The sequence below is a fragment of the Cnephaeus nilssonii genome (genome assembly GCF_951640355.1).
Source record: "Cnephaeus nilssonii genome assembly, chromosome: 1".
Classification (NCBI taxonomy): Eukaryota; Metazoa; Chordata; class Mammalia; order Chiroptera; family Vespertilionidae; genus Cnephaeus; species Cnephaeus nilssonii.
Window position 1 is genome coordinate 40402301 of NC_137072.1, and position 18154 is coordinate 40420454.

Genomic DNA, 18154 nt, shown 5'->3' on the forward strand with positions numbered 1-18154 from the left:
CTTTGCTTTTAAAAGATGATTGGCTGTTTAAAGCAAAGATAAAAATAATTGTTATGATTAGATTTATAACATATGTAGACATAAAATAGGTTACAATATCACCACAAACAGGGAAGAGACAGTAATAATTACCATCATGTAAATTCTTACACTTTATGTGAAGTGGTTTTATAGTAATTCAATGGGGACTATGGTAAATTGAGGATGCATGTTATAATCCCTAGAGCAAGCACTAAAGAATACAAACAGGAACAGTTAACTTTAATTCAACTTATAAAATGTTTTTTCAAAATATGTGTAAAATTAAGAATAACTTGTTCAAAACTATAGAAAATATATAACAGCAAAGTTAACATTGAAGAAATAGTACCTAAATAAATAATTTTATATAACATAATCTAACAACCAAAAGAATACAATGAGGGAAAGTAGCAGAAACCCTAAAAGTGATGTCAATTCCTACAAATAGTTAAAATCAAGACTAAAGAATTAAGCAATGCCAAGCTTCAGGAAAACAGATGTAAAGTGAAAACCAAAGAATTCTGGGATCTACCTGAACCAACTCACAGGTGAATACATATGCCCTATTAATGAAGGTACACCATAAGGAAGATGCTCAGTTTTAGGAGCCCAAAGAGAACATTGCAAAGAATGCAAACCAAGTAAAGTGAAAACAATTAATACCTGAACCATATAATAGTACCAAAAACAGTATGACCCAGTAGAGCAAGGTCTCTTTAACATACAATTGCTGAAATTCTCCTTTCTTAATGAAATCTAAAATCATTCATTCAACTCTTCTGTATGCTCTAGGAATATAGCAATAGCAAAATAGACAAATCTTTCTATCATATCTATATATATAAAAGGCTAATATGCAAATTGTCCCCACGGGAGTTTGACCAGGAGACCGGGAGTTTGATCGCACGCTATGACATGTGCTGACCACCAGCGGGCAGTGCGGAACAAAGGAAGGCAGCACGGGAAGGAAGGCCCCGATCGGCCCTGATCGCTGGCCAGGCCTAGGGACCCTACCCATGCATGAATTTCATGCACCAGGCTCTAGTATAAATATAATTTGAAGTTCTGGTGTTCATCAATAAAAAGAAAACCTCAGAAAATACGTTTCTTATATCCTATATACACAGTTTGTCATTTTAAGTCTTCATTAATACGGCAAACCAAACTTTTCAATCCATCCTTCCTTAATGTATATTACATTACTACGAAACTGAACTCCTCAAAATTCCTAAATATGTCCAAAAACTTCACAGCTTTATCCCGTTGCTTAATAGTTCTCTCTACCTAGAATGTTTAACCCTGCCCCTTTACTAATTATTAAAATTTTCCTTCTTTTTAGAAGTTACACTAATGCAATTGTTCCTGACCAACAAACTGAATCAAACTCAATTCTCTTGTGTATTATAGTGTAATTTGTTTATGCATCTCTTCAAATTTACTGCAATGTACAAAATTATAAGTTCCTCCCCAAAGAATCCATTAATTCAAGTAAGAAAGACTATATACTGTTTATTTTTTCATTTGTCTTTTAAAGGTGCCTAGCATAATTATAAACACGATAAACTTTTAGTATGAAATTAAACTTTTCCAACTATGCTATACAAATAACAAAGTCCCAGAGTAAACCTTCATTTTAAGTTAGATCAAAGATTAAAACACCAAAAACAAAGATGAGAAGACTTGTAGAGGTATGTAATCCAGTCCTCAATGACAGACTCCCTTCAGGAGGAGTACCTCCTTCGGGCAATAATTCTCAAGAGGCCTACAGTTCAAAAAATAAAAATCCAAAACTCAAAACTTCCAGTAAAGTTTTTCCGTTTTCTTTTATTGTAGTAAAATACAACCAATGTAAAATTGGCATCATAACTATTTTATTCAATCCTCGCCTGAGGATATGTTTACCGATTTTAGAGAGAGAGGAAGGGAGAGAGAGAAGGGAGAAACATGGCTTGGTTGCCTCCCATATGTCCCCTGTCTAGGAATCAAACCTGTAATTTTGGTGCACGGGACAACACTCCAACCGAGACACGCAGCTGGAGCGCCAACATAACCATTTTTAAGTGTATAGTTCAGTGGTATTAAATATATTCACACTGTTGTACAACCATCACCACCACCCATCCCCATATAACTCATTTTCTCTTGTGAATTTGAAACTCTATACTGTTATACAATGAATAACTACTGGTTCTACCCTCCCTTCATCCCTTGGCAACCACCATTCTTTCTGAATCTATGACTTTTCTACTCTAAGTACCTCACAGAAGTGGGTTAGTATGTACAGTGGTCGGCAAACTCATTAGTCAACAGAGCCAAATATCAACAGTACAACGACTGAAATTTCTTTTGAGAGCCAAATTTTTTAAACGTAAACTTCTTTTAATGCCACTTCTTCAAAATAGACTCGCCAGGCCGTGGTATTTTGTGGAAGAGCCACACTCAAGGGCCAAAGAGCCGCATGTGGCTCGTGAGCCGCAGTTTGCCGACCACGGGTATAGTATTTGTCCGCTTGTGACTGCCATATTTCACTCAGCATAATATCCTCCAGGTGCATCCATACTGTAGCATATTGCAGGATTTTCTTCCTAAGGCTAAATAATATTCCTTTGCATGTACACACCACATTGTTGTTATCCAATGGGCTTGAATTCCAAATATTAGCTGTGAATAATGCTGCTATGAACATATGTGTACGAGTAACTTTTCAAGACTCTACTCTCAATCCTTTTGGATACGTACCCAGAAGTGGGATTGCTGAATCATATGATAATTCTATATTTAAATTTTTGAGGAACCACTATATGTTTTGCACAGCAGCTGCACACATTTCATATTGCCACAATAGTGCACAAGGGTTCTAATTTCTCCACATTGCTATCAACACTTCCAATTGGTGTTTTTTTTTTAAATAGTAGCCATCCAAATGGGTGTGAGGTTGTCCAAGTAACTTTATCAAGGCCCCAGGTGATATTGATATTCTCTTTCCCTATAAATCCAGAGTTAACTCATTCAATCAATTTTTAAGCAAATAACTTAAAAATAAGCAAAATTAAACAATGCATTACTTGATGATAAATATGTAGTGGGGAACTTTTTATTGCAAGGAAATAATAAATGACAGGAGAATAAGAAACTACTTCTGGGCAGGCAAGATATTGCATAAAGGAGAAACACATTGGGTGGATACATAAGATCAAATATGTTTTGATTTTTACTTCTTGGTGTTAAGTTCAAGTTGTTATTATACTGTCTAACAAATAAATTTGGAAGTGTTTATATCACATATCACATAAAATTTAAAAGTTAACCTCACTGTATAATGTGCATTTCTTTGTTACTAAGGTTAGGTTGAAATTTCCCAATATCTATTAGCAACTTTACTTTTTATTGGTAGTCAATTCATACCATTTTCCCATTTATATATTAATTTCTTTATATATTAAGGTTACTCACAAAATAATTCGCTGTTTGTCTTTTAGAAAACATTAAATTATACTAAATTCTAACTATGTATCTTTTGATTAGAAGTCCTTCCACAACGAGATCAGAAAAATAATGAATTGCCTGTTCCTCTGGTGTTTTGTAACTTTAAAAAAATATTGACATCCTAATCAATCTAGGAAAAATGTTTTAAAAAGTATCCATATTAATAAACTTTCTTTTTTACAGCAGTTTTAGGTTCTAAGCGGAAAATACTGAGTTCCATGTTCCCATGCACCCACAACTTCACCCATTATCAACATCCCAAACCAGAGAACATATCTGTTATAATCAACAAACCTACACTGACACACCATTATTACCCAAAATCCATAGTATTCCACTCTTGGTGTTATACATTCTATGAATTTTCACATATTTATAAAGACAAATATACACCATTAAGGTAATATATAGTTTCCTTGTCCTAAAAATCCTCAGTGCTCCACCTATTCATTCCTCCCTCCCCCTAATCTGTGGCAACCATTGATCTTTTCACTGTCTCCATCATTTTGCCTTTCCCACATAAGATGTATATAGCCTTTCAAATTGGCTTCTTTCACTTGCATTTTCATATGCATTTAAGGTTGCCCCATGACTTTTTGTGGCTTGATAGAGCATTTATTTTCATTGCTGAATAATATTCCATTGTCTGGATGAACCAGTTTATCCATTATTCACAAATAAAGGCTACATTGGCTGCTTCCATGTTTTGACAATTTTAAATAAAGCTGTTATAAAAATCCCCATGCAGGTTTTTGTGTGTAAAGTTTTCAATTCCTATGGGTAAATATCAAGAAATGCGACTGCCATACTGTACAGTAAAACTATATTTAGTTTTGTAAGAAACCACCAAACTGTCTACCAGAGTAGCTGCACCATTATGCATTTCCAGCAGGAATGGATTAAAGTTTCTGCTGCTCCATGTCCTCGCCAGCTGTTGCTGTTGTTGGTATTTTGGTTTTAGTCATTCTAATAAATACATAGTTGTAAATGCAATTCTCTAATGATATATGACATTAAACAAATTTTCATATGCTTACTTTCCATCTATATACTACCTTTGTTGAAGTGTCAGCTCAAGTCTTTTGCTTTAAAGCAAGTTGTTAATTTTCTTAATGTTGATAAGAAAGCAGAAAACATCTAATCAGAACATTAAAAAAAAAAAAAGAGGATTAAGGAGCCTTTGTAACAACTTCAAGCATACCAACATGCAAATCATGAGGGTGCCAGAACGAGAAGACAGAGAACAAGAAATTAAAAACCTATATGAAGAAATAATGACTGAAAACTACCCTAACCTGGTGAAGGAAAAAGACACTAGTCCAGGAAGCACAGAGAGTCCCAAACAAGATGAACCCTAAAAGGCCCCATCAAGACACAACATAATTAAAATGCCAAAGGTTAGCCCAGCCATCATGACTCAGTAGTTGTGTCGACCTTATGAACCAGGAGGTCACGGTTCGATTCCTGATCAGGGCACATGCCCGGGTTTCAGGCTTGATCCCCAGTGTGGGCAGCAGCAGTGGCGGGGAACCTCTCTTGTCTCTGCGGCAGGCAGACATCCCCCAAGGGGTCCGGGACTATGAGAGGGCGCAGGCCGGGCTGAGGGCCCCCCCACTCCAGTGCACGATTGCCGTGCACTGGTCCTCTAGAAATAAATAAAATAATAAAATAAACTTAAAATAAAATGAATAAATAAAATAAAATAAAATAAATGAAAAATAAAATAACATAAAATGCCAAAGGTTAAAGACAGAGAAAAAAAAATCTTAAAAGCAGCAAGAAAAAAGCAGTTACCTATAAAGGAGTTCCCATAAGACTGTCAACTATCTCAACCGAAACTTTACAGGCATGAAATATCCAAAGTGATGAAGAGCAAGGACCCAACAACCAAGATTACTCTATCCAGCAAAGATATCATTTAGAATCAAAGGAAAGATAAAGAATTTCCTAGACAAGGAAAAGCTAAAGGAGTTCATCACCACCAAACCAGGATTACAAAAAAGTTCAAGGGTCTCCATTAAGAAGGGAAAAAAGATCCTAAATATGAATAATAAAATGGCAATAAACACATCTCTATCAATAATTACATGCGCTAGTCGGGTAGCTCAGTCGGTTAGAGGATCATCGCAATACGTCAAGGTTGTGGGTTCAATAATGGTAAGGGCACATACAAGAAGCAACCAATTAGCCTGGCCAGTGTGGCTCAGTGGTTGAACGTCAACATATGAACCAGGAGGTCAAGGTTCGATTCCCAGTCAGGGCACATGACGAGGTGATACACTTGATCCCCAGTACAGGGCATGCAGGAAGCAGCCTACCAGTGATTCTCTCTCATCATTGATGTTTCTATCTCTCTCTCCTTCCCCCTTCCTCTTTGAAATAAAAAATATATACATACATATATATATTTTTTTAAAGATTCAACCAGTGAATGCATAAATAAGTGGAACAACAAATAGATGCCTCTCTCTCTCTCTCTCTTTCCCCCTTCATCTCTCTCTCTCTAATATCAATAAAATAAAAAAAATTTAAACCTACTACTTTACATGCAAATGGATTAAATGCTCCAATCAAAACTGAATGGATAAGAAAACCAGACCCTTACATATGCTATCAACAAGAGACTCACTTCAGATGGAAAGATGCACACAGACTAAAAGTAAAGGGATGTAAAAAGATATTTCATGAAAATGGAAACAAAATTTTAAGAAGTTGGGGTAGCAATACTTATGCCAGACAAAATGGACTTTTAAATAAGAGACAAAGAACAACTCAGTAATTCCACCTCTGGGTATTTATCCAAAGAAACACAAAACAATAAATTGAAAAGACAATGCATCCATATGTTCATTGCAGTATTATTTACAATAGCCAAGATTTGGAAACAATCTGTGTCCACCAATCAATGAATGGATAAAGAAGAAGTAGTGCATATACATAATGGAATATGATTGAGCCATTAAAAAAAAATGAATGAAATCTTGCCATCTGCAACAACATGGATGGACCTAGAGGGTATTGTGCTGAGTGAAATAAGTCAGACAGAGAAAGACAAATGTCATATAATTTCACTTACACGTGGAATCTAAAAAACAAAGTAAATGAATAAGCAGAACAGACTCACAGATACAGAGAACATTTTGATGGTTGTCAGATGGGAAAGAGTTGGAAAGATGGGTGAAAAAGGATAAAGAAGTACAAATTGGTAGTTACAGAATTGTCATGGGTATGTATAGTTAAGTACAAGGAAAATAGTCAATAATACTGTACTAAGTATGGAGGGGTAGGTGGGTACTGGATTTATTGGGGTGATCACTTTGTAAATTACACTAATATCTAATCATTGGGTTGTACACCTGACACTAATATAATCCTACCTAATAAAATAGTAATATGCAAATTGACCACACCTTCGCTATGCCCAAGCCATGCCCACCAGCCAAAGCCACGCCCACCAGCCAATCAGGGCGAGTATGCAAATTATCCAACAAAGATGGCGGTTAATTTGCATATGCTGAGGGAGGGAGGAGTGAAGAGTGAAGACAACTTAGAAGGAAGAGGGAGGAAAAGCGGAAAGCAAGGTGGCTGCCAGAGGGAAAGCCCAGGTGGGGCGGGGCGGAGCGGAGGCGGGTGGAGAGGGGTGGGCGGCAGCGGCCCTTGGGTGCAGGTGCGGCGGCCGCAGCAGCCGCTTGCAGGATTCTTCCTGCAAATGGGCTACTAGTATTGTATATAACTGTAATTGAAAATAAAAAATTATTTTTAAAAACCCATTTGAAGACATCGAAGAACAAGACTTAAAATAGAGAAAACAAAAAACAAAGAGGTAAACCTTGTATTTGGGGTTACATTTCTCTCAGATAGGCACCTTGCAATTCTGTAAGAGATAGCTAAGAACATGAGCAAACCTTTCACAGATAACAAGGCTAATAGGATTTAAAAAACTAGAACTGAGTGCCTACTCTGAGAGGAGGAGGGTATTATAATTCTTCTAAATTTTGAGTTTAAATATCAAACATCCACACCCTAGAAATATGAGAGAACTCAAAAGAGTTCAATCTTCATGTATTAAAATAATTACCTAGTAATAAATTAAAGTACCTAATTAACTACAAAATGAATAAACTCCCATTATTCTTAGAAACTTTGAATCATCTCAATTGTTGATGGGATTAATGTAATTAATAGTCCTTCTAGCTATCTATTAGAAGTAAACACAAACAGTGCTCCTGGCCATCTATTAGAAGTAAACACAAATCACCTGATATAGTCGAGAAATTAAAATAAAAGCTTGGTAACTCCATCAGAGAACAAAAATAACAATAAAGAGAAGCTATATTTGAAGGACAGAATTGAAAATCTACTAAAGTACTCATTGAATGGGTTTAAAATCAATTTAGGTAAAAAGAAGGAAATCTTACCCTTTGAACAGCATGGATGGACCTGGAGAGCATTATGCTAAATAAAATCAAATGAACAAAATAAACTAACAAACAAAATTGAAAGACTCATAGAGAATAGACTGACAGCTGTCAGATGGGAGGGAACCAGGTTGCAGGCCTAGGTAAAGGAATTAAGGAGAAAAAAACACACAAAAAAACAAAACTCAGACACAGACAACAGCTTGGTGATAACCAGAAAAAAGAGAGGTGGGACTTTTTACCTAAATTGATAGTGGGGATAAATGGTGATGGAAGGAGATTGGATTTGCTGTGGTGAACACACAATACAATATACAGATGATGTATTCTAGAATTGTACACCTGAACCTGTATAATATTAAGCAATGTCACCCCAATAAAGTCAATAAAATTTTAATTTTAAAAATAAATAAAAGATCAGATTAGATAAAATGAAACAAGAATTAGTGAACCTCGCCCTAACCGGTTTGGCTCAGTGGATAGAGTGTCAGCCTGCGGACTGAAGGATCCCAGGTTCGATTCCAGTCAAGGGCATGTACCTTGGTTGCAGGCACATCCCCAGTTGGGCGTGTGCAGGAGGCAGCTGATCTATGTTTCTCTCTCATCGATGTTTCTAACTCTCTATCCTTCCTCTCTGTAAAAAATCAATAAAATATATTAAAAAAAAGAAAAAAGAATTAGTGAACCTAAGGATTATCTTCGAAAATATCAAGAAGAAAGCATAAAGAAACAAGAGCATAAGATCTATAGATGCTATAATAATCTTCAGCAATCCCAAAAACAGAGGGGGGGGGGGGGGGGGGGGAGAATGGAGCATCACTAACTTTCAATTAAACAGTGGCAGATAATCTTCCAAAACTGATGAAAGACATCAAGCCAGAGATTCAAGAATCATTACTAGAAAGCAAAGCCAGATAAATACAAAGATAACTTCATCTAAACACATCAAAGTAAACTGTTGAAAACCAAAGATAAAAACAAAAAATATTTAAAGAACCAGAGGAACTCATATTACCTTTAAAGAGCAATAATATAACTGCAGGCTGACTTCTTAATCAAGAAATAAAAGTTAGAAGATAATGAAATCTCTTTAAAGAGCTAAAAAAAAAAACCAAACACAAAAAACACACAAAAACTGCCAATCAAAAATTATATGCCTACAAAAATAAAAGGTACTTAACATATAGTTTAAATAAACCAAGAATTCATCAAGAGCAGTCCCATGATACAAAAACTAAAGATATTTCTCAGGCAGAAGGGGGGCAGGAGGGAAACCTCAGATGAAAACTCAGAAAATGAATAAAGCAAGGAAAAGCAACGAGAAGGTTACATATGTGGGTAAATCTAAGAAAATACTGATTGTATTAAAACAATAATAATGTCTTCTGTTTTCTTTTTTTAATTTTTTTTTTTATTGAGTTCAGAGAGGAAGGGAGAGGGAAAAAGAGAGAGAATCATTAATGATGTGAGAGAATCATGGATCAGCTGCCTCCCGCACACCCCACACTGGGGATCAAGCCAGAAACCTGGGCATGTGCCCTTGACCGGAATCAAACCCAGGACCCTTCAGTCCGCAGGCCGATGCTCTATCCACTGAGCCAAACCAGCTAGGGCCTATGTTTAAAATACAGTTGACTTTTAAACAACATGAGTTTGAACCCTGTGCAGCTTAAACCCACATTGTTCAGGGGTCAACTGTATTTTCAATCCATGGTTGGGAATCTGTGTATGCAGAGGACTGATCGGGATTTTCCAATGCCTGTCAACACCACAATAGCCTAAAGCAGTGGTCGGCAAACCGCGGCTCACGAGACACATGCGGCTCTTTGGCCCCTTGAGTGTGGCTCTTCCACAAAATACCACATGCGGGCGAGCACATACAATGCGACTGAAACTTCGTGGCCCATGCGCAGAAGTCGGTTTTCGGCCTGGGCGGGTCTATTTTGAAGAAGTGGCATTAGAAGAAGTGGGGGTGTCGGTCCGTCAGGCGACCTGAGCCGCGGTGCATTGTGGCTCGTGAGCCACAGATTGCCGAACACTGGCCTAAAGTATAGAGTTAAGGGTTTTAAGTTCCTTGCATTAGTTATCTGGGAAGAATAGAATTTACATTAGACCTTGATACATCAAAAACACTTTTACCTGTAGAGCAGCACTCTTTAACTGGTGTGGAACAAATTTTAAAACATTGAATACCTGACTATTTAGTCAGGGGCACTGACTTCTTTTCCCTTAGACTGTCAAATGAAAACAGCCAATACTACAATAGCCACCCAGTATGAATCAATCAAAATTATACCTTTTTTTTCTTTTATCAAATAGGCAAAAAATAAAAATTTTTGGGGGGGTGTACTACAGAATTTTGGTAATTAGCTTATGTGTGCCGTGAGATGAAAAAGATTGAAAATCACTGTTCTAGAGTAAATGGATAGTAAAAGAATACATAACAACCAAGCTACTAGCAGGGGTAAAAAGAGCTTTATCAACACTCTCCTACCACCAAAAAAGAAGAAATTGGAGCAAGATTAATAAAAAAAAAATTACAATATATAGTGATAGATATAAACCCAAAAATATATGTAATTACATTAAATCCAAAATATAGTTTCAATAAAAGAGCAATTTTAAGCAAGATTAATAAAAAACATAATATATGGTGATATATATAAACCCAAATATATCAGTAATTACATTAATCCAGAATAGTTTCAAAAAAAGACAGCAATTTTATACCTTAATAAAGGTTTAATCTCCAACATCTACAGGCAGCTTATGCAACTTAATAAAAGGAAGATAAATGATCCAATAAAAAAATGGGCAACGGACCTAAACAGAATATTTTCAAAAGAAGACAGAAGGAAGGCCAAGAGACACATGAAAACATGCTCAAAGTCACTTATTATCCGAGAGATGCAAATCAAAACAACAATGAGGTACCATCTCACACCTGTCAGAATGGCTATCATCAACAAATCAACAAACGACAAGTGTTGGCGAGGATGCGGAGAAAAAGGAACCCTCGTGCACTGCTGGTGGGAATGCAGACTGGTGCAGCCACTGTGGAGAACAGTATGGAGTTTCCTCAAAAAACTGAAAATGGAACTCCCATTTGACCCAGTAATCCCACTCCTGGGAATATATCCGAAGAAACTAGAAACACCAATCAGAAAGGATATATGCACCCATATGTTCATAGCAGCACAATTTACAATAGCTAAGATTTGGAAACAGCCTAGGTGCCCATCAGCAGATGACTGGATCAGAAAACTGTGGTACATCTACACAATGGAATACTATGCTGCCATAAAAAGAAGGAATTCTCATCATTTGCAGCAACCTGGATGGAATTGGAGAATATTATACTAAGTGAAATAAGCCAGTCAATGAAAGAAAAATACCACATGATATCACTCATTTATGGATAATAAAGAACATTATAAACTGATGAACAAAAAGATAGATACAGAGACAGTAAAGCAACAAACAGACTTTCAAATTACAGGGGGAAAGTTAGGGAGGGGGGCAGATAAGAAATCAAATGAAGGACTTGTATGCATGCATATAAGCATAAACAATGGACGCAAAACTCTGGGGGGTGAGGGCAAGTGTGGGTGTGGGGTGGGGGGGGTAATGGTAAGATATGTACACATATAATACCTCAATAAAAAATTAAAAAAAAATAAAAATAAAAATAAAAACAATTAAACAAAACCCAGCTACATGCTGCTTGCAAAAGATACATATATACATATGAAAAAAATCCTACCTAATAATAGACAAATATGCAAATTGACCACACCTCCAACACACCCACAAGCCACACCCACCATCCAATCAGAGCGAGCATGCAAATTAACCCAAACCAAGATGGCTGCAGCCACAGAGAGCAAGGTTTCCTAGGTAACAGAGGAAGCCAAGCTTTCCTCCTGCCCTTGCCAGGCCTAAGCCTCCACTCAAGCTACAAAGTTTCAATTATAGAAGGTAAACAAATTCAAACAAATGGCGGCAGAATGGAGCTTGAGAGAGCAGGCCAGGGTTGCCGGCTGCAACAGGGGAAGCAAAGCTTTCCGCACACCCTGGCCGGGCCCACCCGCTTAAGGCAACAAAGTGTCAATTATAACCCCAACAGAAATGGCTGCCGCCGCGGAGGGAGCCCCAGGCTTGGCTCCGCTCCAGGCTACAAAGTTTCAATTGTAGAAGGAAAATAAATTCCAGATACCAGGGCCTCCGCTTGGGTTGCCAGGGGGCGTGGCCGGCCTGCAAACCACCACAGGCCCCTCTCTCAGGCCGCCCCACGCCCCAAGGGAACCCCCACCTGATCCGGGACACCCTTCAGGGCAAACCAGCTGGCCCCCACCCCTGTACCAGGCCTCTATCCTATCTAATAAAAGAGTAATATGCAGATTGATCATCACTGCAACACACAATATAGCTGCCCCCATGTGGTCAAAGATCCTGCCCCCATGTGGACACAAGATGGCCACCACAAGATGGCCAGAAGGAGAGGGCAGTTGGGAGGCACCCGGCCTGCAAGGGAGGGCAGTTGAGAAGGACCAGGCCTGCAAGCGAGGGCAGTTGGAGGTGATCAACCCTGCAGGAGAGGGCAGTTAGGGGTGACCAGGCTGGCAGAGGAGGGAAGTTGGAGGCAAACAGGCTGGCAGCAGAGTGGTTAGGGGGTGATCAGGCTGGCAGGCAGAAGCGGTTAGGGGCAATCAGGAAGGCAGGCAGGCAAGCAGTTGGGAGCCAGCAGTCCTGGATTGTGAGAGGGATGTCCCATATTGGAGAGGGTACAGGCTGGGCTGAGGGACAACCCCCCTCCGTGCACGAATTTTGTGCACCGGGCCTCTAGTATATATACAAAATATATATATATATAAAGTATATATATATATGTATTCTTATATATAAAAATATATATTTTTTTAAATTGATTTCAGAGAGGAAGGGAGAGAGAGAGAGATAGAAACATCAATGATGAGAGAAAATAATTGAATGGCTGCCTCCTGCACGATCCCTACCGGGGATCGAGCCTATAACCAGGGCATGTGCCATTGACCGGAATCTAACCCAGGACCTTTCATTCCGCAGGCCGACCCTCTATCCACTGAACCAAACCAGCTAGGGCCAAAAGACACATCTTCAATGCAAAGGCCACAAAAAGTCTGTGAAGAAAAAGGTAAAAAGCAGTACCGTGCAAAAATTATCAAAAAGAAAGCTGGCAAAAGTACAATAATATAAAATCTTACTAAGGAAAAAAAGGCTCATATCATTGTAATAAAAAGATTCAAATTAGGAAATATTCTAAAATTTATGTACTTAACATAATCTCAAAACATAAAAATTGACAAAATTAAAAGGAAAAACAGACAAATCCCTTCATAGATTTAATATCGTTTTCAATAACTGATAAGACAAAGAGAAAAATTACTAGGTATATAGAAGTTTTACAAAAACGCTTAATAACCTTGCCCTGATATATATAAATCTCTGTAGCCAATAAGTGCAGAATGCACATTCTTTTCAAATGCACATGTAATGTTTACACAATTGATCACATAGCGAATGTCAACAAATTTCAAAGGATTAAAATTATACAGTCTGCTCTCTCTCTCTCTCTCTCTCTCTCTCTCTACAATAGAACTGAAGAAGCAATCAGTTCTATTGATCAGTTCTATCAGTAACGAAAGATAACCAAAAATAATTCCTGCAGTTTTGGAAGCTAAAAAGCGTATGTACTTTTAAATAAACTATGGGTTAATGAAAAAGTCACAATAAAAATCAGAAAAATAAAATGAAAGAAATGCAAATAGAAATACTAGTTATCAAAAGTTCTGCTATGTACTTAAAAGGAAATTTACAGCCTTAAATATATATATGGTTGACCCCTGAACAGCAGGATTAGAGGTACTGACCCCTGCGCAGTGGAAAATCCAAGTATAAATTTTGATTCCCTTGTTGTCCCTTGATATCTGCAGAAGATTGGTTCCAGAACACCTGGTCCCAACCAAAATCCGCAAATATTCAAGTCCTTATATAAAATGGCATAGAACAATGCACACAGAGGGACCTCTGCATCTATGAATCAAAAATACTATTTTTGATTCAAAGTTGTGAATCCTTAGATACAAAACTCAGTCAGATGGAGGCTGACTATATATTTATGAGAAAAAAAATCCATGTACAATTCAAACCCATGTTATTCAAGGATCAACTGTGTAAGAAAAGGGGAAGAGGCTAAAAAACAATAATCTAAACATCCATCTCAAGAAATTACAAAATTAAGTATTAAGCAAAAAAAGTAGAAGGAAATTACATATACATGTGTGTGTGTATATAATCAGAAAACAAACATACAAAAAGACATACAATAAGAGAAAAAGTCAATTCTTTTCAAAAGACAAACAAAATTGGTAAAACACTAGTAAAACTACAACAACTATCAAAAGAGACACAAAGAAATAAAAAACATGAACAAACCTGTAATTATTAAAGGGGCTGGATTATTAAAATATTTTCCACAAACAAAGTCTAGAACCAGAGTTCTTCACCTTAGATGCTACAAAAAATTTCAAGGAAAGCACCAATCTTATCTAAACTTGTTCCAAGAGAATAAAAAAAAAGGAAATAGGTCCTACCTTGTTATTTTATATCAACTAGCCTTGATATCAAAACCTAACAAAGAACACTGGGAGAAAGTAAAGTTATAGGCCTATCTCATTCATGATCATGAATGTAAAAATTCTAAACAAGTACCATCAAATCAAGTCCAGCAATACATAAAGAACAATACAGCCCAACCAAGTTTACTACAATCCTAACTACTCACCCCACTAAGGGAATAAAGGAGTATAATCATATAATCAGCTCAATAAATGCAAAAAAACACTAGATAAAATTATTCATCCATTCAAAGCAAAATAGAAATACATAGAAGAAAAACTCCTGAATGTGAAAAAGGATACCATATAAAACCAATAGCAGAAAATTCATTCTCAATTAAATGCTAAAAGCTTTCTCTCTGCAAATGGCAATGAACTAAAATGGCCATACTCATGACTTCTATTAAACACTGTACTGAAGGACCCAATCAGTGCAATAAGGCAAGGAAAATAAATGATACATATGATTGGAAAAGAAGTATTAAAACTCATTATTCAGAAATGATGTCTATCCATAGAAAACATTCAAAAAAATCTACAGATGAATCATTAAAGTTAATAAGTGACTTCAATGTTAGCGGACACAAAGTCTATACAGAAAATTATTTATTTCTATATACTAGAAAATAATGAATAAATAAAAAAATTTTAAATATTATTTACAATGTCACCCCCAAATTATCATCTAGGAAAATCTAATAAAAGATATGCAAACTTTCTAACCAGAATGCCATGAAACTTTATTGAAAAAAACTTAAATGACCTAAATAATGGAAGGGTAAAAGTCATATTCATAGATAAGATTAATATTGTAAAACATGCTAATTCCCCCAAATGATTAAGACAGTGTCAAAGAGAACAAGTCATATAAATTCATGGAAAGGACCAATCCAGAAACACTCATGCATATATGGATACTTGATTTATGTGACAAAGATGGCACTTGCAAAGCAATGAATTTAAGATAATTCCATAAAGAATAATGGGTCAATTAGATATCCATATGGGGGTGAGGGGTAGGGGGTATCAAACAACCTTTATCACATAACAAAAAAATTAATTACCTGTACATTATAAACATGCAAGCTTCTATAAGAGAATATAGCACACTACTTTCATGAGCTGGAAATAGGGAAAGATTTCTTATACAGGATACATACAAACACTAAAATGCTAAATAGGTTGGAGTATTGTCCCATAAAGCAAAAAGTTTGCAGTTTTGATTCCCAGTCAGAGCACATACCTAAGCTGCAGGTTTGATCCCCGGTCAGGGCGTGTACAGGAGGCAACCGATCAATGTTTCTCCTTCTCGAAAGTCAATAATAAACATATCCTCGGATCAGGATTTAAAAAAAGAAAAAAGAATACCAACATTCGCATTATAGGAGTACGAGAAGGAGAAGAGAGAGAGCCGGAGGGATTGAAAACCTATTTGAAAAAATGACAGAAAATGTCCCTATCACTGGCAAAGGAAATATACATACAAGTCCAGGAAGCGTAAAGGCTCACAAACAAGATGAACTCATAGAGGTCTATACCAAGACTCATCATAATTAAAATGACAAAGGTTTAAGACAAAGAGAGAATCCTAAAAGAAAAGTAATTACCTAGACAAGAGTTCCCATGAGGGTCAACTAATTTCTCAACAGAAACTGTTCAGGCCAGAAGGGATTGCCACAAAATACTCAAAGTGATAAAAATCAAGGACCAAAATTACTCTAGCAAGCAAGGCTATCATTTAGAATCAAAGGAAAGATAGAGTATCCCTGACCAAAAAAAGCAAACAAAACAAACAAAAACTAAAAGATTCATCACCACTAACCCAGTACTGCAAGAAATGTTAAAGGGACTTCTTTAAGAAAAAAGGCCAAAAATATGAGTAAGGAAATAAAGCAAAAGAAAAAATTCTCACTGACAATGGCAAACACAGTCATAGCAGTGGTTCAACCAATGATAAAACTAGTATAAAGGTTAAAAGACAAAAGTAGGATAGTGAGCATGCTCTGCCACCAGCTTAGGCAGAGCCCTCGCAGGGCAAGCGCCCAGCCCCTAGCATAGACTGAGCATGCTCCGTCAGCAGACAGAGCCCTCACTGGGCGAGCACCCCGCACAATGACAAAGACAAAATGCGTTCCGCCACCAGTACAGATAGACCCTTTGGCTAGGTGCACCCTGCTCCCACACAGACAGACCTGCTGCCCTGTGTGTTCTACGCACCTGGCAGAAACAGAGCCTTGAGCTGGTGGGTGCTCTGCCACCAGCACAGACAGTCTTTGGCTGGTGCACACACCGCCTCCATCATAGACAGATCTGTCACCTGGCGCATGCCTACCCACAGCCCAGGTCAGAGCTGCTGGTACCAACTGCTGTGCCAAACCACAGGTCACAAGTCCACGCTGTAAGTGCACTGCCAGAGGACTCTGGGCCCTCACAGAGAGTCGCCCACCAACTCCAAGTAATGGATAATTGAAGGACCAGAACTGTGGGAGAAGGGGATACAACTCAGAGCAGAAACAATGAAGATGTGAAACTCAAGGCAGACCCAGCCCCTGGGGCTAGCAGGTCCAGGACCATTGGACTGTGAGGAGCCTCAAGCCCTCGGACACCAAGCAGATAGCCCAGGGCCAGAAAGAGACAGCAAAAATGGGGAGACAAAAAAAAAAAAAAAAAAAAAAAAAACAAGGAAAGAAAAGAAGGAATCATCAGAAAAGGAATTAAATGAAATAGAGGTATGCAATATGTCAGAAAAAGAATTCAGAAGAAGGGTCATACAATTCATAAACCAGATGTATGAGAAAATCAACAACCAATGTAAGAAACAGGGGGAAATAGCTACAATAAAAACAACCATGGAAGCTTTCAACAGCAGACTAGGAGAAGCAGAGGACTGAATTAGCGAATTAGAAGACAGGGAAGCAAAACACACCCAATCTGAACTGCAACTGGAGAAAAAAATTAAAAGACAGGAGGAGAGCCTGAGGGAGAGCTTTGGTAAGCACAAAATGAAGCAACATACGTATAACAGGGGTGCCAGAAAGACAAGCAGAGGAGCAAGGGTTAGAAAGCCTATCTGAAGAAATAACATCAGAGGAGAAACCAAGATGGCAGCATAGGTAAACACCTGAAATTGCTGCCTTGCACAACCACTTCAAAACTACAACTAAAAGACAAAACGGACATCATCCAGAACCACAGGAAGGCTGGATGAGTGGAAATTCTACAACTAGAAGGAAAGAGAAAAGCACACTGAGACTCAGAGGAGCTGCGGAAGTAAAGTGCAGAGGTATGGAGGCGCGCGCGCGGAAAGGGCTGGCAACTGAGGACACGGTTGTCTTTTTCAATCTGGAGGAAGACACAAGCTCCCGACTGCTCTGAACCCCAGTTCTGGGCGAGACTCTGGGGACCCAGACTCATATGGGGAGAAACTGGACTGTCTGGCATCGGGCGGAACTCGAGGGAGGCTTTCTCTCAGAGGTGCTTGCAGAGATTACCATGGGACACTGAGACCCGAGGGCCTCTTAGGGCAGGGCTGAGGATTAGCCATAGCTGTTTGCTCTGCCCTGTTAATTCCCT

At 37.9% G+C, this 18154-nt stretch overlaps 1 protein-coding gene across 9 annotated transcripts in view; it reads right to left on the reverse strand.

Moving 5' to 3' along the window:
* The window catches only part of ZMYND11 (zinc finger MYND-type containing 11), a 142425-nt gene that overhangs the window by 88990 nt on the left and 35281 nt on the right, over nt 1–18154 (reverse strand). The window lies entirely within an intron of this gene.